General features: G+C 45.8%; 1 protein-coding gene across 2 annotated transcripts in view; it reads left to right on the top strand.

Annotated features, from left to right (window-relative positions):
- Positions 1-2,704: 2,704 nt before the first annotated feature.
- The window catches only part of RIPOR1 (RHO family interacting cell polarization regulator 1), a 123,632-nt gene continuing 98,367 nt past the window's right edge, over positions 2,705-27,969 (top strand). Inside the window, exon 1 of one of the 2 annotated variants that reach the window (XM_044419848.1) lies at positions 2,705-2,756. The gene's annotated coding sequence lies outside the window, so the exon portion shown is untranslated. Of the gene's footprint in view, positions 2,757-21,875; positions 21,976-27,969 lie in introns of those variants that run through there. The other variant, XM_044419846.1, reaches the window with a different exon arrangement.

The raw sequence follows: 27,969 nt of genomic DNA, 5'->3' as shown, positions 1-27,969 counted from the left end.
TTTTGGGAATGCAGGGCACATCTGGAAACCAAAATAGAAAGTCTGTTTTTAAAAATTGGTTCTCTGAAAAGATCAGAGCTGTGCCCAGTTGCCCTCTTAAAATTCCCTACCATATGTTTGGGCAGAGAAATTGGAGGAAAATAATTTCACCACATTTCTGCACAGGAAGGAGACATTCTTCCAAAAATTTCTCACAAGTAGGACTTGCCCTTAGAAGCGGTTATAGTGCAACTTTTTTCCTTGAAGGTTTTGCCTTAATCCTCCTGGTACACCTTCTGCCATTCTCCACATCTAGTGTTGTTGTGTACATGGCAGCACCAAAACAAATCTTGAGGATAACTAGGAGAAACTGCGCAAAGTGGTCTTTTATTTACCTGTGATGAGGGGAGGGGTGTGAAAATAAAAACTCAATTTTTTAGAGCAAACCTTCTTCTGAGTAATGGTTCAGCTCCAGTTGTCATTCTTCAACACGTTTCCAGGGTCTTCCAAATATTAAATTTCTGAGGGATGATTGTAGATACATCTTGTCTCTAATTTGGATATTTATAACACCAACACTTTTTTGAAAGTCCCATAGCAGGTGTGATGGGAGAAGTGTGTGTCCAGATCAAGCGAAGAGGTATAGGAAGCATTGTGCCAAAAACTGACCTGCAATTCCTGAAAGTTTTCTTCCCCCCGTGAAAGATGCTTCTGTTTTTCTGCCTCAGTCTCAAGTCATTTTATAACTTACTTTGGATTTCTTTGGGTGGTGTTTTTGAGCCTCTCTGCTCACTACAAAATGGCCAAGGGTGATGCATGTAAAGCCCCCTCTCCCCGCCACTGCCCCATGTTCTGCAGCCTCCCTGGCTTGTGGTGACCCTATGAAGAAGCCCCCTCCAAAGTGTCCTGCCCTTCACAGCCCTGATCAGCTCTTGTAAACTCAAGGCAGTGGCTCCCTATATGGAATTGAGCCATCCATCTCTCTGAGTCTTCCTCCTCCTCTTCTTCTGCCTTCAACTTTCCCTAGCATGATTCTCTTCTCCAGTGAGTCCTGCAGTCTCATGCCATGCCTAAAGTATGATAGGCTCAGCTTTGTCATTTTTACTTCCAGGGAAGGCTCTGGCTGAATTTGATTGAAGACCACTTGCTCAGCTTTCTGTTGGTCCAGAGTATGAATGAAGCTCTTCTCCACATGCTGAGCAGACCAATTTTCTTCCTGTCAGCTTTCTTCCCTGTCCAGCTTTTACTGCCATAGATAGTAATCAGGAATACAATAGTGTGGGTGATCTTGGCCTTGGTCTCCACTGAAATGCACTTTTACTTGATCTTTTCTAGTTCCTTCATTGCTGCCCTTCCAGTTCTCAGTCTTCTTGTAATTACTTGGCTGCCACCTCCCTTTGAATTGATGGCAGAGCCAAGGCATGCAAAATCTTTCACAATTCCAATTTCTTCATCGCTGACCCTAATCTTGTGTAATTCTTCTGTAGTCATTATACAGCTGCTTTTGTAATTTCTTTCATTTCATCAGGAATCATTTCAATTCATTGCTGCTTTTGGCCAGTAAGATGGAATCACCTGCATATCTTAAATTTTTTTCTCTCTCTCCAAAGCTTTAGTCATAAGGTGGCCACACTGTCTTCTGCCTCTTTGACCATTCCAGGCTTGTAAAGTTCTGAAGTAACTCCTGAAGCACTTTTGGACCAATGTAATTCTGAGAAAGACAGCTCTGTTAATCTATGTGTCTGACAATGTATGAAGTGTTTGTGTGTTTCTTTTTAAAATCCACAGGAGCATCTCCTCAGATGCTTTTCTCCAAGAGCAATTCCAGAAGCAGAAGGGAGATGGTGCAAATACATGAACACTCACAGTTGTCCTTGTCAAATCTCATTCGATGCACCAGCTCGTTCCCAGTGCAGTTTGCAGGTGGAGCCTCACTGGCAATGGGCCAGTTCACATGACACACCATGCTGTGGTGCATGCAGCCGCCATTTTGAATAGGCAACCTCTGACCAAGGTGACAGATTTGAACCATGTTGGAGCAACCTGGCCAAGTGTGGATTATTTAAGGGTTAAGCAACCCTCGCATAACCCTGCTACTAATCAAGGGTTGCTTAAGCCTTGAACAACCCATGATGGCCTGGTTTGCATGACACAGTGTGGCCATTGCATATTCAAATTGACTGCAAATTGGCAGCCAATTTGTAAGATCTGGCATGAGGGTGGATCTGGAACAAGTGTTGTGTCCTGCAACTACAGGGGGTTGGGGACATACCCTGTAGGGACCTTCTTGATACCTTCCAATGCTACCTTTCTATGAGTCTATGATTCTAAGTGACCTGAGGAAAAGGCATCTCTCTCTGTAAGCCTCGTGTGCTTGGGTTTTGTTTTTCCCTTCTCTCTTGGTTACCTTTGCATGTAATAAATAGACTTTCACACCACAGGCTTTAAAATCTGTGGCAATGCACCTGATGTGCTTTAGGGGACAGCCTGTAACAAACTATTACAAGGGGAAGTATGGAAGGTTTTCTGTTTGCTCTTGAAGAAGAGTGCTTTTTACAGTAGAAGCTGAAGCCACTCCGTGGGAGGTGGAGCATCAAACGAGAGGCAGGTCATGAGAGCGAGGAAACTCTTTCAGCCTGCCCAGCTTCATCACGGAAAGGGAATTCTTAGTTAGCACACTCAGCCCAGGGCAGAGATACAGTTGGGCAGCTGATCAAGGTCTGACTGCACTCTGGATTAAAGGGGATTTCCAGCCTCTGGACTGAACCCTGAGACTGGTGAGTGGGCAATGAAGGTAGCTGGCCCTCGGTGCCCCTCTGGGCAAGGAATGCATGCCTCTGGGCGGGAGGTCCACCAGGAGGGCTCAGGGAGGAAGGATCACCGGGGGGGGGGTGCTGACTCTGCAAAGGGATCTTCCTCCCAGTCGTGCACTGTGAAGCAGAGCAGGAGTGCTGCAGTGGATGGGAACAGAAGCGCCTTCCTCAACCGTGCCGGCAGAGAATGAGGTGGACTGCAGCCTCTTTGGTTGCAGAAGCTGGAATACCAGGAGTTACACGCCCTGCTTGTGGAAGCCTGGAATAGCAGATCACACCCCAGGCCTAAATCTAATGCTCAATGTGCTAGGTCATTTCCAAGGGCCACTTTCTTCATTTGTAGTGACTGAGATTGTTACCTGCTAGGTATTGTTTTAATGCAGATGTTCAAACCTGTCATGTTACCTCTTGTCTTTTTTTTTTCTTTTTTGAACTTAAACACTGTTAGTGTGTAGTGATTTTTATATGTCTCTTCTATATGTTGCAACTGTCACCATCCTGTATTTAGAACACGATTTCATTCCTTTCCTAGTATGTACCAAATTCTGAGGAATTCCAACCATTGTAATATTTAGAGAAGTTTACTATGCTTGTACAAAGGAGAGAATTCATATGTAGAAATTAGCATTTTGAAATGAAGGAATATATATGTATGTCTGTATGTTACTGTCACGTGCCTTCAAATTCTCTCCAACTTACGGTGACCCTGTGAATGAAAGTCTTCCAGAACATCCTATCCATGGATAGAATACCCACATGTAGTGATTTGGAATCCAATAGTGTTGATGATCTTGGCCTTGGTCTCCAGTGAAATGTGCTTACACTTGATGATAGGACTATGTGTAACTTAATATATTTGAGGCAGAAATCCTATACAGCTCAGGCTGAACTGGGACTCAACGTGAGCCAAGGCTGCCCTCTCCTTCTTTACACACTTACCTGAGAACAAATATCTTTGAACTTGTATAAGATTGTACAACGTACAGGAAGAGTTCAGTGGTGCAGCAGGAAACAGTCTTGCCCATCTGGTTTTAAAATGCTACAAATCCCTGAGCTTTCTGGTATTTAGAGTATCCCAACTATAGCACCCCCTCCCCAAAATATTCTCTGGTGTGTTATTTTGTCCTGTGTCAGGGACTTCTGGCTGATGCCATATGCAGGAGCCCTATTGACCATCACCAGCTAAACTATGAGATGTCTCATTAACTTTACGTGAAGCAAGATCCCATTTTTCTCTGTGAAATGCTGGGTCACAGCTAAGAGAACCTGCTTGTCCAGGTGTTTGTTTGTTTGTTTGTTTAGGGGACTTCTATTCCGCCCCATTTTCCGAAGCCTCGGGGCGGCTCACAAACGGTACTGGGCTTTTTCTCCACGAGTGTACGAGGTGGTGTGGCACCTTGAATCCAGTTCAGGATGCTGCCGGAGGACCACTCCAGTTGCATGGATGGATAGTTTGGAGGTGGCCTTTTTGAGGAAGCAAGTGTGTGTGGATTTGTGTCCATGTGGTGTCCCCGCATTGCACTGCACGTGTGTGTAGAGTGGCCGGGGATGGGTGGGGAGCAGAGAGCGCGGTTGCCATGGCAGACGGACCTTGGGGAGGGCTGCCCTTGTTTGGAAGGAAGCACATCTTGATTTTTGCAGCTGCTGCAGATTGAGAGGCTGCCAAGGAGACCAAATGGGAATGGCAGATAATGCGGGAGGCTTCCTTTTGCTCCAGACTGGGTCACCCGGCCTCTATCTGCTGCCTGGATCCCACGTGCATCCCTCCTTCTGGGGTTTTTATTATTGTTAGCTGAAAGGAAGTGCCTCAGCAAATAGCGAATTCCTCACTCTCCCAAAAGTTAACTCTGCACAGCCCAGCTGTGCAAGGAGGAAGTATGTTCCTGCCCCACTTCCGTTTCCCACACATGCAAAATTGTAACAAAAGAAGCAGAAACAGACAGTATAGCCAGATATTTAAGGAGAATTGGCTGTGGAAGTGAGTGTGGACCCTGCTAGTCAGTCTGAAAGAGAGAGTTAGATCCACTGATGCAGTAAGAAGCCTGGACTAGTTTGCTGGCTTGGGGTGCATCGTGCCCACTGGGAATTGCTCACACGTGAGGGACACTCTTTCTTGTCAGAAAGCATGTTGCACAATTGTGTTGCTGGTAAATATGTGTTCCCTGTTTCTGCTTATGTTCAAGAGGTGTCTGTATGCACATTGCAATGTAACAAGTGTCAGGAGTTTAAAAAAGTGAAAACGAGCCATTGCAAGCATGTTCCAATTCCTAGCCAGGTGCTCCGCTTGCCTGGATGCCAGGCCAACTGATTGTGGAAGTGCTTACCTTTTAATTGTAAATATATAAAGGTTTGCTTTAGTTTTAACACAGAACATAAGGACTCACGTGCCAAGGTAGGCTCTCTTTTCTACACTCATGCCTTATAAGGCTGAACCTTAGTAAAATAAATTGATACCTTGTGAGACCTGGCTTGGATTATATTCCATCTTTTATGGAAAGATACTTGAAACAGCTTAAGTAGGTTTATAAAAATATAGAATCATAAAATACACATTTTATTCATTTATTTGAAATTTCCTTCATGCCATCTGGTTATTATAAAACCTCAAGGTCATTTACATTAAAAGCCAGAAAAAATATAAATATATATTAGAACCATATTGTGACCATAAAGTAGTTAAAAACTCCTCAGTGCCCACATTGGCTTCAATAATTAAAATACATTATTGATTAAAGAACTGGGAGAATAAAAAGCGCTTGGCCCGGCACCGAAACAAATAAAACATTGGCGCCAGATGCACCTTTTCCATCATTGCGGCACCGTCACAGAGAAGGCCCTCCCCCTCGCGGCTGCCCTCCTGACTTCTCTCAAGGTGCACTCTCAGAGGAGGGCCTCTATGGCAGACCTTAGGGTCTGGGCAGGCTCATACAGAATAATCAGCCAGCAATAAATGCGGGTAGTTTAAAATCCAGCAGGCCAGTTAAAAGCAAGGAATGGCAGCAACTGGGGAGCTCAAATCCAGTTCATATTTTCGTAGGCAGTGTCTGAAGTTGGAAGTGCAGACATGGGCAGTGAAGCAGCGTATACTGTTCCCGGGAAGCCCAGGGACAACGCGTAGGCGACTATGGTGGGCAGACACAGTAACTGTGCATAGTACGGCTTGCAAGCCTTTGTAAAGCGGAAGTCCTACTTCTAGAGATTGAGGTCAGGATAGAGAGGGTCCGAAGATGGCAAATCAGGCAGGTGGAGCCCGTGCAGTCTTCCCTCCCTGAGCGTATTCTCTGGTCCTGGGTCCTCAACAATGGGAACACTGGTCTGAGCCAAGGTCCTAGGCAGTCACTGTCATTGCACCACAACAAAAACCACCGCAAAGATCTTGCCAGAAATTGTGAAAGGCTTCTAGAAGTGTGATTGAGTCTGGAAACAGTGTGCATATACATCAAGTGCACCTTGCTTCCCTGCAAAATGGCACAGTTTTGGCCACTGGCCGCCAGAAGTTGCTTACCCCTGACCTGGGGAGCATGCTTTGAGAGTTCTCCAGGCTCTCTTGAGTACTGTGCGCAGGTATGGTACAACTAACAGTTCCCCCACAAAACAACTACCAGATCTCACAAGCTCTGCTGCCTGCCATGGCTTGTTTAAACCATCGTGAGCTGTGGGCTAGAGAACATACCGGGCCAGTTTTTAGTATCCATGTTCGTTGTCCCATCCAAAACCAGGGACTGTGCATTATGTGGGAGTGACAGAACACTTGTATAGTGCATGATCTTGCACTATGTAAGGGTTGTTTTTGTTATGCGCTGGCAAGCCATCTCTGACTTATGGCGACACCATTAATGAAAACCCTCCAAAATGCCCTTTCCCATTTCAGGGCTGTGGCTTCCTTTATGGATTCAATCCATTTCATATTTGCTGTTCCCATTTAACCCTGCCATAATCCACAGTCCCAAAGTTCTAACACACAAACATTAAAAATGGCCACCAGAATGCTCTGTAATCCTCCATGGTTTAAATAAGCCACACTGGGCTCCTGGATCGTGCAAACCCTACAGCAAACCCTGATAGTCAAAAGAATACCGCTTTGGAAAGGGTCAGGCAGGCGTTTCCACATAATTGGGAGTCCAATTACACAGCAGCATAGATGTAGGCAAAAGAAAAAGAAATTATGTTTCGAAAACCATCAACCCTGCCAACAAAGGACCTGTGAACTTCTGGGGTGTGAGTAACGCCGAGGTGTCAGTTGAGGATGAGGGGAAGTGGAAGAGTGACAGATAGGATGAGCACTTGCTCATCACCAAAAAGAGAACGTAGATTTGTATGAAATATGCATATGCTAATATGTATGCACTAATTTGGAAACACTGATTATACGTTAAATAGAAGTACAAGAGCCTCACCCTAGTGGGGAAAACTGCAACCTGCAGGCCTCTCAATCTGCTGTGGAAACCAGAGCTGCAGATGGGCATTTTCAAAGCCCCTGTTGCTTTCTTTCACTTCTTTTGTAATTTCAAATTGGCATTGGATCATCTAGCCCTCCAAACAGAAGAGAGTTTTCAATAAAGTAAAGCACAGGACCCCTCTTCAGTGGAAGAAGAGAGAACTGGCCTGCCCAAGTTTTATACTTATTTTATACTGTTAACTTGTTTTATATTGTTAATTTATAGTTTTTTTTAATCGGTTTATTTGTAAGCCGCCCCGAGGCTTCGGCGAATGGGGCGGCATAGAAATTTTCTAAATAAATAAATAAATTTTCTAAATAAATAAATAAATAAGTCCGTCCCAGGATGCCATCACGGGACACAATTCTATGCAAGTCTACACACACAAAACGGCCCTACACTCCCAGCATGCCCTGGCCAGACACTTTCGCTTTATGGTTATTTAAGCTGGATAGCCCTTTGGTTAGAGGACTATCCTCTGAAAAACAGGATACACAGCCAACTCTATTGCAGAGCCCACCGACTCCCAGCATCCTCCAGCCATAATTACTCATAATGGTCCAATCTCAGCCTTTAAAACTCTCTAAGTAGGGGAATTATTGACTGTGTGGGTGCAGTCTGAAGCTGAGAAAAATGCCTTGTAAAGGCCACCTCCCCAGTTCATGGCAAATGTGAGATTCAAAGCTATAGTTCAAATCTTTGTGCTTCTATATTACACCACAAGGTTTCTGTTCTTCACAGTGAACAAAGAAAATGCCACTGCCTTAATCGCACTCTTTACCCCAGACACCTCTGTGGATGCTGAAGAGGCCTTCATCTTGCTTGCGCTGTTCGCACCTTCTTCCAGAACCAAAATATCTGTCTGAGTTTCCTGCTTCCCCACCACACCCAGTGTATTCAATATTTTCTTCTTGTCTCCCAGATAAGACCTATGCCGGAATATCTCAGTGCTTTCCGATATCACTGGAGAAGAACAGCTTGTTCTTCGCAGCCATTGTTACCAATCTCAGAGCCTGACAGAGGCATCCAGAAGGGTGGATCTAAAATTTTGATACACAGGAAACAGGGAGGTTGACAGCCTCACACATACATATTTTGCAGTAGCGCAGTAATTTTCCTCCTAAAATGGCTGGGTTAATCATTGTGTTTATTATTTATATTTTATTTTAAACATACCTACCTTGTTTCTTTAAAAAAATCCCCCAGAAGTGCTTACAGAATTGAGAATAACAACAATGCAAACAACAGGAATGAATCAAAAACAAGAGAAAGTCCACTGTCACGAGAGGGGGGCGGGTTAAGCCTTCTGGATTTTGTTGTTAATTTCAGAACCCATCTAAATGTGGGGAAAGAAGAGCTTGGCTGCCCCCTCTGGGACAGATAATTCTTCGGTTATGTGGCTACCAGTGAAAAAGCTTTTCCTGTATTATTCTTTCTGCATTCTCCTTTGTTCACTTACCTAAGTTATCTTAAACCTAATGCCCATTCTTCTTAGCTTGTGCTGGAATACTAAGTTTTGGTCATAGAACTGAATTTTGCAAGCTCTGCCATAATATAGCTGCTAAAAGCCTGGCACTGTAAGAACAGCTTTAGACTTGCAAGGCTTGCTTCCCAGTATGCCTTAGAAATGCTAATAGGCCTGTCCTTTGGGGGTGCACTCTTAGCCCTGCTAATTGTTTGACTGAAGGTTCTTTTTGTATTGTGTTGTCTTAATCTCTCTTGTTTTACCCTATTGTGCCTCTAGCATACTGCCTACCTGATCCCCCACCCTTTCTCCAAACTGTGTACGTAACTGATAGGTTATAAAAGCATCTTGCACAGATTCCAGAGGCTGCCTACATGCGCATGTGTTATGTCTGAAAAAAACCTGTAAATGTTCTTTTGATTACTCTCTGTGGGGCTTGTTTGTCTCTTGTCACTTGGTGGACTGCTGAACAGTGCTCACCGTAGATCGTTGAACTTCCTTGTTTCCTGTAGTGTTAGGACTTGGAGGTATGTCACCAATCATTCATTCATCCAGGATACTCACTCTGTATGATTTACTTTAACAAGGGTGGGCAGTGTGTAGTCCGTGGGTTGTCTGCACCACACCATTTCAGAACATAGGGAGAGTTGTGCCGCATCAGACCAATATGCCATCTAGTCCTGGACAGAGTGGCCAACCAGCTCCATCTGTGCATGCCAAAAATTGCCACCATGCTACCAATAATTGTCACCACCAGGCCACAGTGATTCTGCCAGGAAGCAAGATGCGTGTTTTCTGCATGCCTTGTATGCTAGCAGAATTGAGAGGGGATCACATGCCCCTGCATTTCTGCAGAATGGGGTTCCCTGCAGCCTGTCAAGCAGCGTCAGAAGCATGATTCTGCTGCAGGGAAAAGATTGAGCCAGCTCTCCTTGTGGAATAACCAGGAATACAGACACTTCTGGAAGCAGCAAGTTACAGTCCACAGGAATTACCAAAGGGGCCAATGTGGCCTTCCCAGTGTTGCCCTCCCTTGCACTGTAAGATCAATGGCGGTGGGGACACAGGGGCTGGACAACATGAACCCAGAGTCCACAAGCAGTCTGTGAGTTAGGCTCATGGAATCATAGAATAGTAGAGCAGGAAGGGACCAGAAGGCCTCTGGGCCCAACTCTCTGCTGTTGCAGGTCACCAATTTACACCATCCCTGTTCTAACATTCTACACATCTAAAAAGCAGAAACACTGAAGAGTCTTAGGGCAATTTCAAAGCTATCAAATACTTTGAAAAATATGTTTTTGTGGACTAGAGAGCTAGGGTGGCATAGTGGTTAGAGTATTGAACTGTGACTCAGGAAATCTCGGTTCTAATCCCCACTAAACCATGGAGCTGACTGGATGACTGAGTCAGTCACATACTCTCAGCCTAACCTTCCTCACAGGATTGTTCATGTGAGGATAAAATGGAGGAGAACCTTGTAAACCACCTTGAGTTCCTTGCAAGAGGAATAGCAGGGGGTTGGATCCAGTGGCCCTCTGGGCCCTTCCAATGCCAATATTTTATGATTCTAAAATCCGGGAAGGTACTTACTTCTGGTTATCGTAACAAGCCATGGACATGGTGGGAATGTGTGCTCTGCCTTATACCAAATCAAACCCTTGGTCCATCCAACTCAGTATGGTCAACTCAGACTGGCAGCAGCTTTCCAGGGGCTTTTTCTGCCCTACGTGGAGATGTCAAGGATTGAAAATGGAACCTTTTGCAGCTGTTCTACCCCAGAGGCATGGCCCCTCCTAGTGCTTTCCCACTGCAGCCTTGCAAGCATCTGTGCCCTGGAACCTTCTGTTAACACAGACCTAGTAACACTTATCCAGAATCCCTCTGGCCTCGTATGACTCTACTACTCTATGATTCCTCTGGAATTCCATGTAATAATGTAATGCAATAATGACAAACCTGCAAAGTATCTGAGACAGGTGCAAAAAGTGGCTCGAGCAGGCATGCTTGCAATTGCACTTTGGGAGAAACAAGTGGGGTTAAATCCAAAATGAAAATCAGTGAAACTGCTCTTTTCCTTGCTGTTCCTGCAAAATGTTTCCCCTAGAAAGCAGCAGATGGCAGCAGCAGCTGCAGGAAAATATTGAGAGATGCAGTTCTGGCGGCTTCCTGAATCCTGATCCGGCAGAGGGCTGCCACTTAGGCTCGCATAGCTCATTCCGGTGCGCTGAAGTGCACTTGGGCTTGGGTTGCAGCGTGGCTCCCTCACAGGCCGCCCCACGTGCATCCACTCAAGGTGAGGGTGACAGGCCCATTTCTTGTCATGTGCCTGCCTCATTCACACAAAAAGCAAAGGCAGGTGTTGCCCTGCTTTAACAAGAGAAGAGTGCAGAGAGCAGTGTTGAACCAGGCTGAGAGTGGAGATCTGGGCTGTAGACCCCACTCAGCCATGGAGCCAACTGGGTGGCTTTGGGCCAGTCGCAGACTCTCAGCCCAGCCTACCTCACAGGGTTGTTGTGGTGAGGATAAGATTGAGAGGAAGAGGAGAATCATGTAAGCCTCCTTGAGTTCCTTGAAAGGAAAAAAGGTAGGATACACAGATAATACATACATAAAATCTTTGCCCCTTCAATGCCTCACCACCCTTCAGCAGGGCCAGGTTGAGGTTAGAGCCCTCCCCATGGCAAAGAGCCTTCTGGTGAGGTCCCATGCTTGCCCCTGTGCCCCCCCCCCACACCTGACGGTGAGCACTGCAGCAGGTAGACTGGGGAAACTGAATTTGCTTTTATGCTCGTATGGGGCTGGGAGTGATAGTACTTTGCCTGCTCTGCACCATTATGGGAGATTCAGAATATGGGGTGGTTCCCACGTTCTGCAGCCAGACAACCCATGACTGGCAGACCAAGCATGTAGGTGGGACGCACCTTCAGCCGCCGTCCCTTTCGCCTTTTTCCTCCATTCCCGGTTGACCTCTGGCTGCTGAGCCTGTAAGGCAGAAAGGTCAAATCTAGTGGTTGGCAACTCATGGTGAAGGCATCCTGCATGTGGGAAGGGAAGCATCTCGTGCCCTGTCTGTGCTGTTTTAACTGCTGACGGGAAAGAATAACATGATTAGGCTGAGGGTGAGGCCAGGACATGCATGATGGCCCTTTTGCATTGACTTTGGTGCTAACATCTGAACTCAAGAGAAGCTGCTGTCGATCCTGACTCCCTGGTGAGAGTGTGAATGTGCCCATGCTGGCCGCATTCCCATGGTATTGTTCTTAAACCAAGAGTCATGAGGGCTGCATATTACCTCCAGGGTCTGAGGTAGTATGCAGAGGGTTGGACCCAATGGCCTTCATGACCCTTTCCAAGTCTACTATTCTATGATTCTTAAATCCACATAAGAATTCCTGTGGGTTTCCTAGAGGTGTCTGGCTGGCCACGGTGGGATCAGAAAGATGGTCTAGATGGGCCCAATCCAGCACAGTTCTTCTTGCATTCTTAGAAGTGTTAAACCAAATGTGACATGGCCTTCAGAACCAAGTATTTTAGGGTAAGGCTGCTGACCTTTTTTGCAGATGTGACCTCAGCCAAACCAGAATGTGGTGAAGAGGATATGAATAGATCTTTCCTTGCTCCAGAAAGAAGGGATCACTAAGCAGGAGAAATAGAAAATGAATGTGTGATCATGTCAGTGTCACCAGGTAATCACCTGGATTCAAATAAAGTGGCTTTTATCAGAGTCCTTATAGACAGAGGTAAAAGGCAGAGAAATGTGCATGCCAAAAAATATCCATTGGCTAAGCTGATGTCCTCCTGTCTCTCATTCAGAAACCTGAGCTTGCTACATCAGTGCTTACACTTCAAAATAATCTGCACAATGCAGAGCTGAGCTTGATAATTGGTACAGTCAGAAGACACCTTTGTGTCACAGCCAGTGGCCATTCGGCTGCCTGGGCAGATGCAGCTCACATGATAAAGTTGTTTGTGTGAGCAATTCCCTTTGTGGTTCAAGCATATTTTAGCCATGAAAATGCATCTCATTCTGGCAGGTTTAAAATCTACACAAATCACACTGGTAGTATGTATGTGGGGGGGGGGGGGAGTAATTGCTCACCTGTTGGTTTCCACTGAAGTTCTTCCCAAGTAGCTACTGTGGAAGCATACCTTGCAACCAAATTTGCACAATATATATGCCATACACGCTGGGCTAGACAAGGCAGGCAACCCTGTGCCATCCAAATATTTTGAGCTGCACTTCCCACCACCCCCAGCTGCCACAGCCAATGGTCAGAAATTGCTTGCCCATAGTGGAAACAGCTGAACTATAATATTCTGTGATCTGGGGATCTGAAGAGTGTGTGATTAACAAGCAAGGCAGAAACAAGAATGAACATCAGATTGGTATTGGGCAGAGAAAGGATTAAACTGAGTGCAAATGTCTAGCCTGTTTGTAGACATTTATCTTCCTCACAGGGAAATGTAAAAGTCCATTTTGTATGTTCTCCTTTTTTACCCAGGAACTTGCTCAGAGTTCTCGCTCTTACCAAGAGTGCGCTTGAACATTAAAGTAAATAAAATCCATAGCATCTCACTGGCTTAGCCACAACAGACGAGCTGTCTTTGCTCTTACACAACCAGGCTTACCCCCTTAGTCCAAATTTTGTTAATGGAAACAGCTGAAAGAAAATGGTGTTTTAAAAAATGGAAAGGATCTTTATTATAGAGGAGGAGGATATAACTCGAAGGAGACAGGTAGATAGCAATCTTCTCTTGCTCTTAAGCCAGCCTTGTCAGATCTTTCCCCATAAAGATAGATGTTGAGACAATTAGGCTCACCAAACGTGCCTTACTAGACTGACTGTTACTATCTGTAACTTGTAGGGAGTGGCAAAATTCAGCAGTACCTCTCAGGGCACACCACCACCAAATGGCTTTCTTCATGGGAACAGCACAACTTGCAGGAAGGAGTGGGGAGCAGAAGGGTTGTTTTCACCCAACGCCACTATTCCTGGCACTGCAGGTGGTCTCCTCCCTCTTGGCTGATCTTCCAGCTGCCCATCTGTCCAGCGTTTATCCAGCTGACATAAATCTAATTTCTTTCCCTTCTAAACTCTTCAGGCCAAAAGCTGCAGGGCACCAAACGTTGTTGGGTTTTGTCGCCTGGAAGCTGCCTGGCCTTGCGTAGAATGCATTCCACAGACAGTGAGTTCATCCCAGCTGGTCTCCAGCATGCTCCAGGTGATGTGAGCCAAGGCAGGGCTGCACCGTGTGCCTCCTCCAGCCTTCTGACAGCACTCCGACCAAGTCTTGGCTTGTGGGCTTTTCTTTTCTTTTTGGCTTGGTAGCGTTTTATCTTGAGCCATTCAGCCTGGAAATGCATTCATGGCAAGGAAACAACGCACACAGGTCAATGCATGTACAATTCCGTGTTGAAGTGCATGCGTACACATCCAAAGGCATTGCACACAAATACTGTGGTGACTTAATGTGTGTGCATCATGGGAGTGAGTGTTAAATTGCAGATACTTCCACACAACTAGGAATGGGGTGAAATTTGTTCAGTTCACATTTTAATGCAAACTTATCTAATTCTGAACTTTCAAACAAAGATGAAACATAGTTTTCCTCCAAAATGTGTACATCTCTGGAGTTTGCAACAAAGCTCTCCAATTGCAAATGCACAGAAATATGTATAGATTAGGGGAAAGTGCTGATATTAGTGAAAATGACTTTCAAAATGGCATTGTGTTAAAGTTGCTTACAAAAACCATAAGGCAAAATTGTGTCATGAGCTAGTTTTTCCCCTTTGCATTATAAGACGACAGACCATTCTTTATTTTCTGATGCATATCCAGTAAGCACAACCAATAAAGAACAAGTCTCTGAGCATGCACAAGGCGATTCATTGAACACAATCTAGCAGCTACTTCCAGACATCCTTCTTTTGGGTATCCTGGGCTCCCTCCTTCTGAAATCACCCTTTTGGAGACAGGCAAGCCTCTCTTCTGTCCGTCACCCCTCTGGTTGGTTGGCTCATCTGTCCTCACATCATGCCATGGGTCAAGAGTTGCGCCAGGCTTGGCTGGCTGCAGGGGCTCTCCCGTGCCTCTCCCCTGCAGTTGTGTATCCTGACTGTTCTCAACATCTGCCTGCTCATCTAGTTGTGGGGGAGGAGGGCGTCCACTTCTTCCATTTCCACATCTGAGGATTCTGTTCCCAGGGCCCCTCGTCCGGATGAATCCAAATTTGCTTGACTTGGAGTATGCACCAAGAACCCTTGCTCATTTGCTTCTCAACAAATTTCATACAAGAAATGTGCATAAAATGTATATGTTTTGTAAAAGAAAAAAGAAAATCAGTGTTTTGGAGGAACTGACATTAAGACAGGAAAAATGAGAAACTGAAACTAACTGACACAGACAGATTTATACATCGCTCTGCAAATGTGGGCACATTCATGAGCAGATAAGGCTGCTGCACAACTCTGGCATCGGCGGTGGTTCCAGCTGTTTCTGTCACTCGATTGGACATTGAGGGGGAACCACTGTGGCCAGCAGAGGAGCTGAGGGGGTGTGTCTTTGAAGGCTGGGAGGGGTCAAGCATTCATAGGAGGATTAGCAACAGCCTCCTTCCTGGCAAAGCCTTGTTTCTGATGGAACATTTCTCTGCAGTGTCCCTTCTGCTGCTGCTCCCTGTCTTGGGGAACAGCTGCAATCCCAAAGCTGCACTGCCAAGCATTTATAATGGAGTTCAGAGAAGAGACGAAATTCCTGGAGGATTGACCTAGCTGGGCTCTAAGCCAAGACACACAGAACAGGCAGTCTTCTGACCCCCTCCTCACTGAAGTGGGCCCATGCCTCTGTCTTCTGAACCCAATATTCACCCGCTTACAAACAAGGCACGGGGCTGGAAAGGCCCTTGGATGGATCCAGGGCTACAGGTGCTGCATGATCCTTATTTTGACAGTGCGGAGCTGAGGGTTGCCACAGTCTGCATGGTCGAGCCTGGGGCTCACTGGGCAGGGTCTGGTGATGTCATGGGGCTGGGAACACCCAAACTCAGGAGCAGTCAGACCTTGATAAAGAGCATTAAAGCTCACCCACCATAAACTGCGAAACTATGGGGCTGAGAAGCACTTGTTTCAGGGAGAAGCAACCACCAGATTTTAAAAATGGTTGTTTAGTAACTTGTCAACCCTCATCTAAACATGGGAAGAGAGAGAACTCGGCTGATCTCCCTGGGAAGATGATAGTTTTTGTAGCACCAACAAAAAAGCCTTGCCTTTTGTTCCTTGTTTACCGCATCTCTGATTCTGATGGGGAAGAGAACAAATCTTTGGAAGGTGATCTTAGGGCAAGGGTAGGCTCTTAGCGGCAAAGAACGTTCTTGTCATAGACACACACCTGCCTACCTGGGGTCCAGAATGAAGCTTATGCCAGAACTACATCCCAACCTTCATCCGAAGATGTTGTCAACAGCAAAGAGATGGCCCTGAGGGCAAGTAGGACAGGCCATAGCTTAGTGGTTAAGCAGTGTTTTGCATGCAGGGAGTTCCAGAATCGTTCCCTGACCCTTCAGTCAAGAAGGAAAAGATCAAGTGGAAAGAAAGACTTTTGCTAACCCTCTGGAGAATTGCCACCGGAGTAAGACAATACTGGGTTTTAAGATCTGACATATTACAGGACAGCTTCTTAATAGTAACTGGATGTTTTGATTATATTAGATAATATCATACTATAACAATGTTAGTCTTCTGTTTACAAATGCAAAGGTTAAGTGTAGCATAAATGCAGATTAAGGGTGCAATTGATGCACAAGAGCTCATGTTAATTTATTTAATTATGTGAACAATTGTAAAAGTCTGGGGAATGTTGGGAGTTGTGGGGCTTTTTTCCTGCCTAAACATGCATCAGAAAGCAGCCTGCTTTAATTGTTCCCATAATTTGATAAATTAGCATAAGCTCTTGTGGGTTACACAACTTCCTCATAAGCATGTGAGGAAGTGAGTTGTGTAATCCACTACCGCCTGTGCTAATTTAGTAAAACATCTGAACAATGGGCATAGCATTAGACAGCATCTAAGAAGCTATAGGATTCTACAGATTCCCAGGTCCAAGATGAGAGACAGCACTCTGACCATGTCCTTTGATCCCTCATAGAAAGGTCTGTGTAGGCTGTTTCTTTAAGGTCAAAAAGAGAACGTGTAAAGGGGGCACTCCTGTGGCAAGAAGGGGAAGAGACCAAAGCTGTCCAGATACAGCATATTCAGCTGAAACGCCAGCCCCTTTCTTTCCTCCTCCAAAAAGTCACAGGTGGAAGACCAAAGTGGCTCTCTAGCTGCTTTGTCTAGTGGAATATCCTGGGAAGCAGAGAGGACTCTGTCCTTCCTCCTACTCTGCATAGGTCCTACAATACTCCAGGTTGGAGACTTAAAGGCATCCCCATTGGACTGCATCTCAAACAGTTTATATTTGTGCCTGCTTAACCCTTGAACTACTTATGAGTTGTAAGCCAGAAATAAGGTGATTTGAGGTACCGACCCCTGGTGCAACAAGAGCCAAGGAAAAGCTGATCCGAGGGAATAATTGCTGTAGCATCGCAGCTCTGAACTTATATCAAAATGAATGCTATGTCAATGCAATGCTTACAGTGAGAAAATGGAATGTCATGAATGATGCAATTGTTATAAATAATGGTGTAATAATATAGCCTCTCATAAGACAGCTAAGACTTCCAATCCCTCCTTGGAATCTTATTTAATAGCCATAGAAATCTCTCATTTCCTGGATGCCTGCTGAACATTAAAAGAGAAAATGGGAGGGATGACAACACTGAGCCAGAAAGCAAGCATGAGTCATTCTGTTGCAGGAATGGGACTGATAAAGGGGTTGGAGGACACAGAGAGGACACAGCCGCCGCCGCACGGGCTGGAGAGTGTGGGCAGAGAAAGTCCTCCATTCCAAGAAGGAATTTCTGTTCTCCGAGAGGAGCGGCAGCCCGTCTGCGGCCTCCACACTAGCAGAGTGAAAACAGAAACCAAGTACAATTGCAGACTACCTCCTCTTTCTTTCATTCTTTCAGTTCTGAGCTCCTTTCACATCACTGTCCCTGCATGTTAACTCATTCCCCCAAGTTGTGCCAGAGCCACCGTTAGGCATCCTGCAGGCTGAGGTGAAGCAGAAACAGATGGTGCCTTCCAACGTCACCCAACTCCGTATGCAAAACCTGAGCAGACTGGCTGTTGGATGCCACTGGGAATAGGACAGCATCCTCCAATGCACCAGGGCAGCAGGCTGGTTTAGGTGGTACAGGACCCATGCAGCTTTTTCTGCTCCTTCACCCTCAGCATTTGCTGAGGCAGCTGCCTCACTCTGCCTAATGTTAGGGTGGGCCCTGAGATTTATTGAGTGCCATTGTTTCAAATACTGTCTTTGAATGGCCATTACCAATTAAAGTCTTTATTTGCTAGCAGGAGTTGTCCAGGAACATCTGAATCACCAAAGGTCTTGGTCCCCACCTTTAGAGCGTGAGCTCCATATACAATAGAAATATAAAAATAGCCCTCCAGAGGCTGACACCATCACATCTGTCATACAGACTAGTGAAACTTTACTCATCTCCTGGATCAGAAAGGAGTGACATACGACTTTCCAGATACTGCATTACAGCTCTTGTCACAGGCCTTTTGACTGGTGTCCCACAAAATGTGGACCTCAGCACATGTGTTTGCTTGATGGATGTTTATGATTTGCAGCAGTTCTATATTTGGTAGCACTGGCTGTATTATTGTATTTCTAACTCTGTATTTTTTGGATCAGTGGTGCTGTTTGTTGTCTTATGCTTATATGTCAAATGATAGAAAGATGAGAGTCACGTTTATATTTTAACAAAACATGTTATGATGACTTTCCTAAAGAAAAAGTGAGCAAAAGATGTCTTAGTTGTTTGTGTTTGCCGGTGCTTACCATGTTGCAGCTGACTGCTTGCTCAAATGGGTAAAACGGGGATTTTGTAGAACAAATTTTGCTTACAAGCCGAGAAACTGAGCTTTTGGAATGTGTTTTTACTCTTCATTTAAGATTTGTCTTGTGAGCCTTGACTTCAAGATCCTGCCATTGCATGTGGAGCTTTCATTGCGATCCATCTTGCGCCCAAAACCAGTACAGCTGAAGGGTGTTTCTTTGGTTTAGAAACTGGTAAAACCACCTGCAAATAAGTTAAATTACTTGGGAAACAACTTGGGAGGGTTGTAGCAACATCCGGTGTGAGCATCCTTTTCATCCTTTTCCCTGCATGTGATCTGTCAGTCTGCTGAGGACCAAAAAAAGATATCCCTTTTTATCTTCTCCATTGTCTTTCTGACCCAAAGGCTGCCAAGGAAAGGACAGATAGCTCTTGATGGACATCTGAATGGATTGTGTGCAAAGAGCCATTGAAATGAGACCCAGGGCTGCAGGTTGCTGACCCTTGTGCTATGGAATTTATAAGGCCAGTATGATGACTTCCCAGTCTGAAGTACGCAATGGCAATGTTCTTCTCTTTCCACCACACTCAGCTGCCCTTTGAGGAAGCATGTGAACGTCTTTTTGGGCCAAGTTTGCTTAGCTCGCAGAGTTTATGTGGGAAGGCATGGGGCCGCAGACCAGGGTGGCATCCAGCCCTCCGGCAGAACAAAGGCCATATTTTTGACCTAGGCAGCCAAGCCATAAGTCACAGGAATGATCCACCCCAGAGGCTCACAATGTCTCCCTTTGTAGTCCAGCAATGTGCTGTTTGGCTCAGTAGTTGGACATATGCTGTCAATCAAAATTAAACACAGACACCATTCCATCCCTTCTGTGTTATAACCGGCTAACCAAGCCAAGCCCCTACTGGGCAGCCATCCAATGGGAGCAGCCTTTTTCCTGAGCGTGTGTGGGAGACCTGCCGATTGGAGGACGGTGGAAACATGGAAACTGTAGCAGCTAATTGCTGCAACAACAAAGCCAAACCCTTGGAGGCTTGTTCTATAAATAGAGACATGTATCAGGGATGACAGAGGTGTGTGATTAGTGTTTATGCCTCAAAGAGGAAAACCTTGGTAACTCACTGGGTTTTAGCCCTCAAAGATGCCACAGCTTTCCCGACTGGCATGGTACAAGGACTGCAGGACGGTTCTATCCTGACTGTAAACATTAAAACGTTGGCCAGCTATAAGTGCTCTCCTGTGACTGAATTAAAGCAGGAGGAGTTGGAACACTGAGTAGTTCTGTTTTCCTCCTCCCAGTTGCCTGAATCTGTAACCACGTTTTAAGTTCTAAGTTTTTCCATACAAAGGCTGCCATGTTAAACACACTTGCCAGGAATTGTGCCCCTTTTACAGATGTGAAGCAGAAGTGAGACTTACTTCTGAGTTAATGTACATAGAATGATGCTGCAAATGACTTGAACATTTTGCAGAAGTTAGCCAAAAGCAGCAACCGTGATCGTATGCTGCTTTTCTGTCATTCAGTGGCGCTGAAAGTATCCAGTTGATAAAATGCAAGAGAAGACTAGTCAACAGTTAACCTGTATTGCGATCACAGTAAACAAGCCTCTGTGGAGGTGCTGCCATGCTGCCTTTGAGAAACAGTATTAACAGGATGGGGGACATCACCCTTGTCCTGTAGGCTCCAGCACCTGCCTCCTGGAACAGCAAAAACAAGATGCTCTTCCACTTCACTCTGGGTCTAAAAGCATTACACGTTTGTGCGTATGTGAATGCTGTTATTGTGAGCCAGAAAAGGAATCAAGGCATTTAAAAACTAACCTAGATATTCTAAGAGCAAGAGAGAGAGAGAAACTTTTTACACTGACATGGCAATAGTTAGAAAAGCATTTATAGAACTTTCATCCATTTTCTGGGAAACAAGCTCCACAGATGGAATATGTCTGCTGTTTTAGCAGGTTACTTCCTACTGAACTGTTTTAAATTTTGTATATTGGGATACTACGCTGTACTGTACTTGCATTTTAATTGTATCATTTTTATTACTTGTACCTTTGCTTATGAGCTTCAGCATTTGGGTGGTAATGAAATTAATAACAATAATTATGCAGAGGAGAGCAAAGGCCTTCACAGCCATCAGAGGCCTGCTCTCTTTCTCCTGACTCATCTTCTTCCAGGGCCAATGGCCAAGGTATGCACGGCTGCGTACCTGCCAAGAACCCACGGTCCTGCAGGGGCCCATTGGCAAGTGTCACCTGGAGTCGCTCCTCCTCCTCTTCACCACTGCAACCTGCTTGTTCACCTGCTCCTTGCTCTGTCCGAGACAATGGTGTTGGTCAGAGGGAACACAGTGGATGTCCCTGCACCCTTGCTCACTGGATCCCTTCCTGCTAAGCAAGTGGCAGCAATGATGAGAAGGAGAATTAGCAGCAAGAGCAGCTGCCGACAAGGGTGGTGAGAGGGAAAAGCAGAGATGGTGTCAGGAATGACCCATTTGGACTGAATCTCTGGGACATCCTCTGCCCCACCACCTGCTGTCCAGCGACAACTTGCTGAAATACAACTGCTGGGGTCCTGGTAATCTGTTGCATCGGATCCCCCTAAAGTAGCTGGCTTTTTTGCTTCAGCTCCTGCCGCCTCCCCCCACCCCGAATCTTTCCACTTTATTTTTCTCCCTAAAATCAAATTCCTCCTCTCCTCTGTCCATACATCCCTTTTTGCAGATAGGGGCGTCCTTGAGAGAGAGGGGCCTTTGCAGACGCGTGCATGCAGAGTGGCTGTAAATTAGCATACGCAGATTTGCGCTTTTGCAGGGAGAAGGAGGTCCCGATCCTTGCACCTTCCCTGGGGAGGGAGCCCATGAAGGGTGTCTTGCCCGAGGGCCTGACATCTGGGAGGCAGCCCTGGCGACTGTGCAAACGTTATCCCAGGAAAGAGCAGGCGGGGAGGCCGACGGGCCGTGCCCGCCGCCGCCTTCCCAACTCCCCGAACTCCAAACACGCTCGTGCGGAACGCCTGCGGGGAAAGCCCGGCGCTGGTTCCAGTGGGAAATCCAGGCCGGGCGTGCCGGGCTCCCGAGGCTCAGCGGCCCGAGAACACCGCCCGCCTAGCCAGCCAGCCAGCCAGCCAGCCTCGCCTTCCCTCCCCGGCTGCTCCAGGTCTTTCCCGGCGGGAGACGCTCCGCCCCCGCGCTCCGCCCGACGCTTCGTCCTGCGTCAGCTCCTCCCCGTCCTGCCGCTTGCGCCTTGGTGGGCTGGCGGGCTGTGGAGCGGCGGCCTGATTGAGACGGGGCGGATGTCCGACGGCGGGGGCGCACTTGGCAACCATGTAAGTGGGACGGGGGCGAACAGGCGGCGACGGGGCGCGCTCCTCGCCGCGCTTCCTGCGGCATCCTCGGGCGCTTTGCCTCCGCGCCACGCTCGGGACGCCCGAAGGGTGATAGATCTGAAGGCGGGGGTCTCCTTCGTCCGTGGCTGCCACTCCCGCGGCGACCTTTCCCCGCAAACTTTCCGAGGAGAGGCAGGGGAGACCCTCTGTCGCCTCTCCTGTAGGGAAATTATCAGACGGGCCCTTCGCGCCTTTCTTCCTTGCACCTGAGTTGCTCCTAGATGGGGAAAAGCAGGTCTCTCCTTGCTCCGCCGCCTCCCTCCCGTAAACTCTGATATATTTGGGGATGTTTTGCGTGCGTCTCGTGTGAGAGATCCGTCATCCGATTCACCGTCGAGGTTTCCAGTCGGAGGACGATCTTTTCCCCACTCTGCACACAGCCACCTTGAACCCTCCTTCGTTACTTCCCTTTATGAATAGGAGTATACAAGCCAGCCTTCCCCCAGCCTGGTGACTTCAGATGGGTTGGCCTCAAATGCCGAGTCCAAACCATCTGGAGGGCAGCGGCTTGCAGAAGGCTGTTTCAATAAAAAGGGATTCATACCTCCCAGTTCTTAACCCTGGGAATGGGAGTGGTTCAGAGTCCCTCTGTTTTGCATATCCTCTAGGATGGATAACCGGACCTGGCCTCTTCCTAATGTTTTTTTGCTGTTTTGCTTAATACTAAGTGGAACAATGCAGTGGGACCCTCTTTCTGTCTGGCCACAATCTTTCAGCTCCTGGAAACTCCAGGCCTTGTGGTGGTGGGGCGACGGGGATGGAAATTTCTGGACTGGAAATTAGAACCATCAGGGGGCTGGCTAGGATAGCTGCCGTGGCAGTCAGAATTCCTCTGTTTGCCACCTGTGGGATAGAAAGTGTTTGTTTCAGAGGTTCGACAAAGGACATGCTTAACTTCTACAAACAGAGGCCATTGAAAGTTACCCCCTCAACTCTAGAATGTAGGAGAAAGTAAATATTTAAATTGTTATTATTTTAAATCTGTGTGTAGCTGCTATGTCTCTCTGCCATTTTTATTCAAGTATAGGCATAAGTCTCCCAATTCGCATCCAGGCCATAGTGGGAGGAGAGCTTAAAGATCTGAATTTGGCCTCCTGCATCTACTTTAGAGTAAAAAATTAAAGGCATAACTGCTAGGCACAGATTTAAAGTAATGTCTGTTTGGATTGTGCATATGATATATACACACATATATATGAAATGGATTCAATCTAAAATGCCTATATGCGTTAGTACTTTCACCACTGCAAACACCACTCTGCACATGCTCAGGTCCTGCATGCTTTTATGACATTATGTGTTGCTGGGCTGAACCACAGTCCTAAGAACAGATCCTAGGGACTCACTTCTCTAGTCTAAATTTATGCTGAGTTTTCTGGGGTGTGTATGCAGCATCTTCATCTGTGTTGAATGTTGGGAAGAGAAGGCAGGGGGCTGTGATAGTGGCAAAAAGTGTGGAGAAGATTTGGGCTTGTAGCAACAAAAGGTTAACGGATTTGGAGATCTGGAGTTGTGGGTGAGGATGGCCAGTTGTGTGTGCATGTGGCAGGTGGGAGAGGAGCGATGGGTGAAAAGACTGGTGGACCCTGGCACAGCAGTCTGCTTACCCTTGCATCCTTCTGGTCCATCTGCTGTGAGTAGTAGCCCCATTGGTAATACCAGGTAATCCTCATTTTCCATTTCATGGCTGAGTAGTCATTCTCTGCAAATGCCTGATTAAATTTCCAGTTCCTGAGCACTCTGTTTAGTTTCCAGTTGGCTGTGATTTGCCTGCTGCCTGCCCATTTCTGTCTGCAGCTTGTTGCATTATCTGTGTAATTTGCAGTGTGGCTTTCACAGCCTGAAAGTTCTCCCAAGAAGGTTAGGGTGTAATTTTCAGATGAAAGCTTTCTCTTCCCTGCCACTCATGTTCCCAGTCTGGAAACTTGTGTTGTGACTTTAGTGTATGTGTCTTTATTTCTTTCCTGTTTGCTGGTGCACACAAGAGGGATCAGAAAAGAGCAGCCAAGCAAGGGACAGCAGGTGACCTTCAGACATGAGCTCTGAAAAGTCAGGATTCTAAGGTTTTGTATAGCTTGAAGAGTTTTACTATGGGCCAAACTAAATCCGTCACCTGACACTTCTTAAAAATATTATCATGAAAAGTACTCTTTGGGTGCAATTCTGTGCATGCTTAGACAGAAGAAAAACTGTACAACTCCCAACATCCCCAGGTTGGTGGATGCTGTACTTTTCTGTTTAAAAATGCATATCATTGTAACTCTAGATGCAGAAATTGGGAGTCAGGAATGTTGGAGGAGCTGCTTAGCTTTTTCCCATCCTGCCTTTTGTCCTCTAAGAATCCCTCCCCCCCCCCCCGCCTGCTTTTCTTCGAATGCAAAGAGGGGCATACTGCCTCTTCCTTCCAAGGTGGTAGGAAAGCAGGTTGCCAGAAGGAAACTGTACTCTGTGGCCATCATTTGTCTGCAAATAATTCTAGCCTTCCCCCACCCCCACAAAAAAGGCTGCTTTCCAATATGTGGGGGAACTTTGCAAGGCCCTGTTTTCTCTGGGGAGAAAAGCAGCTCGAGGAAAGGGAAAATTCTATTTGTATTACATTACATTCATATCCTGTCTTGTGAGGGGAAAAAGCCCCCCTTCCCTCCCTTTTTATCCTCACAACAACACTCGAGGCCACTTAGACTGAGTGGATGACTGGCCTCAAGTCACCCAGTGCACTTTCGTGGCTGAGTGGGAACTACAGCCCAGATCTCCTGGGACCCCAGTCCAAAACTAACCACAAGGGTTAAACAGCTCCTCTTCCTGCCATTTTTCCTATATTGTCCTTGTCAAGGCTGTTTGCTGTTGAACTTTCGTTTGCATTTACTTTGGGGGTTATCTTCTGTCTTTCAGGGCTAGCTCTCTTACAGTTAAAAGGGGAGAGTAGGTCAAAATATAAAAATCATTCCAAACAAATTATATAATTCAGGTTGCAGACGGATTCACACATCTGATTTGGCTGCTGCATGCTTTGTTTCCACTGTCGCATGCCTGTATTCACATGTACAGAGGGAGAATGCAGGTAAGTACTCAGTGGTGTTAATTCAGGTGAAAATGTGGTAATCTGTTTAGAAGAAATACATTATCTTTACATTGTTTTACTCTCTAGTCAGCATGCACTTTCTCAGGAGAAGGTTTTTGTTCAGTGAACCTATTCTCCCATTCACTTCTCCTTTCTAGAAAGGAAGTGACCATGGTCTCTGTGGTGGGTAGAATTACTTCTTATCATGGTGTCTGGACCAAAGTGTTCCATAGTTGCTTGGTATTGCCACATCCTCTTCGACTTAACCCCAGTTTAACAAACCCACACCAAGATTAATTTACATTCAGATGTTTCTCTGAATGTGACCTCTAGTCATGAACGTCTCTGTGGAGGTGAGAGTGTTGGACTGCACGCCTGGAGTTCCTGGTTCTCCTAACCATTTGACAATGAAGCTCACTGGCTGACTTTGGCCCAGTCACTCAACCCAACTCCTGTGTGTTTGGATCATGGTAGTTTTGTATTATGGTTTTAGATCTCCATTGTAATGCATTGCATTTTTAAAATTTAAAAATAATTGCATGCCACCCAAAGAATCTATTTTCGAGGCATCTGATAAATGCAAATTTTATACACACATGCACACGAGCACACAAACCGTTTATTATTTGTTATATTTTAATCTGCCCAATAACCAGTGTTATAAATAAATGCAGTTGTAACTCTGCTTTTAGCTTCCAGCAGGAGAGCAATGGTTTATTAGCAGCAGGCACCTTCTATCTGGAAATACCACAAGTATGAGGCCTGGCATACAGTGCCTTTAAAATCCTTTAACAAGGGTGCCAAGGTTAAGGCCAGCACTGTGAAATGAGTAACACTTTAACTAGAACTTTTTGTGTCTGGGGAGAAGGGCTGAGTGGCATTATTTTCCCCTTCTCTCTGTGTCATCCACATAACAGTTTTTTACATGGCAGGGAGAATTTGATCCTCCTGGCTGAATACTTTACAGCCACCGTGGAGAACCAGTTGGATGCTTCCTGGACTGTGTTTTTGCTCATTCTTTGGCACCTCACTTCTTCGTAAAAGCTTAGCTATGTCTGGCTTTGAGGGGATTCTGTGATATTTATCAGTGTGTCAGCCCTCTCCAACAGCTCCCATCAGGCTCAACCAGCATAGTCAAAGGAGTAGTGGGATCTGTAGTCCAAAACATCTGGATGTCGCCAGACTTGGGAAGGCTGTTGCAGAGAGCCACTGTGGTGCAGTGGTTAGGAGCATGAGTCCGGGACTCAGGCATTCGGGGTTCTAGCCTCCACTCTGCCATGGATCCAGCTGGGTGACTTTGGGTCAGTCACAAACTCTCAGGCCAACCTACCTCACAGGGTTATTGTTGTGGGGCTAAGATTGAGAGCAGGAGGAAGTGAATGATGTCAGCTGCTAAAGAGAAAGAGAAGAGAAGGCTATAGATCAAATAAATTGATAGATCCTCAGGCTTAATTTAGGTACCACTTTTCAAACTGTCACTACAAAAACTGTGCCAAAGGCTCCTAGGGATCATTCCTTCATTCTCTGATCTTACAAATCATCTTCTTTCTCTCCGAGTGTGTGTTCAGTACTGCAGCCATTGCCAGCTAGTTGCCTTCCAAATGTGTTAGAGTACAACTCTCAGAATCCTCCAAATTTTCTGTAAAGGAAATCCATGTTAGATTTTCCCAAGAAGGCCCAGGAGTCTGTCTATCACTAGGACATATAAACTACACAATGGCTTTGTAAGGTGCTGTTACATTTGTACAGAAGTAAAAATGGTGTTATGAAATACACAAAAGAAGCAAGATTGGGGCCTATTCTCTAGGCACCCAGAGAATATGTTTCAGAAAGCATACATTTAATGGTTGATACAACACATCAAGACAGAAGGAAATCAGCAAAGTATTATTATTTTTGTTTTCATTTCTATATCTCCCCTTAGCCAAAGTTTTCTGGGCAGTTTACAGAGTAGGGATATGCATACCCATTTCACAGAGCACTGAAGACTTCTAAGGGTCAGTTCCGTAAGACGTTGCCATGTCCACCAATCTGGATGGCTTTAAAAGAGGGTTGGACAAATTCATGGAGGATAAGACAATCAAAAGCAGTTGTGTGCTACTTCTGGTGTCAGAGGCACCATGCCTATATACAGCAGTTGCTGGGGAACATGGGGGGTGTTATTGCATTCATGTCCTACTTGACATTGTCGGGAGGTCCTTGACCATGGTGTGAATGCAGTGCAGGACTAAATGGAGCTTTGGTTGATTCAAGATCACTAGAAGGTTAATGACATGTTATAATGTTGGCATATATTTCCAGATATCCAGGTGGAGAACAGCTGGGGAGAACTGCTTAAATGTTCACAACAGACACCCAAGGCCAGCTGCTCCCACAGCAGATCTTCTAGGGAAACAGTCAGCAGCTAAAATGCTTTTATAGGGTTTGACATACTTTGGTCAAGCTCAATTCAAGAAATCTGATTGGAAACCCACAACATTATAATAGAGATGGGCAACTTGTAGGCCAAAATATCTGGAGGGCTACAACTTCCATCATTGCTCATCATTGACTAGCTATGGCTGATGGTAGTTGTAAGCAAAACATCTGGAGGGCCAGAAATTGCCCACCACTGCTTCATATAAAAGGATCAAAATCTAAGATGAAACACATTTTTTTTAAAGTTGGGCGGCACCTTAAGAACTTCTGCCACAAGATTTCATAGACCTTGCAGTGTTAACTTCAAACTAGCAAGTCTGCATAATGTGTGTTTTTAGATGGAATTGAAATGCAAAAAAAATACAGTTGATTATCTTAACAGTTGCCATTGAGGAACCAATTAATATGTAGTGTCATGAAAAAAATTAACTTTTCTCTCATTTAAATCACAGGAA

Source organism: Varanus komodoensis, unplaced genomic scaffold (genome assembly GCF_004798865.1).
Source record: "Varanus komodoensis strain SLA01 unplaced genomic scaffold, ASM479886v1 scaffold109, whole genome shotgun sequence".
NCBI classification, from domain to species: Eukaryota; Metazoa; Chordata; class Lepidosauria; order Squamata; family Varanidae; genus Varanus; species Varanus komodoensis.
This window is presented reverse-complemented; position numbering and strand designations above follow the sequence as displayed.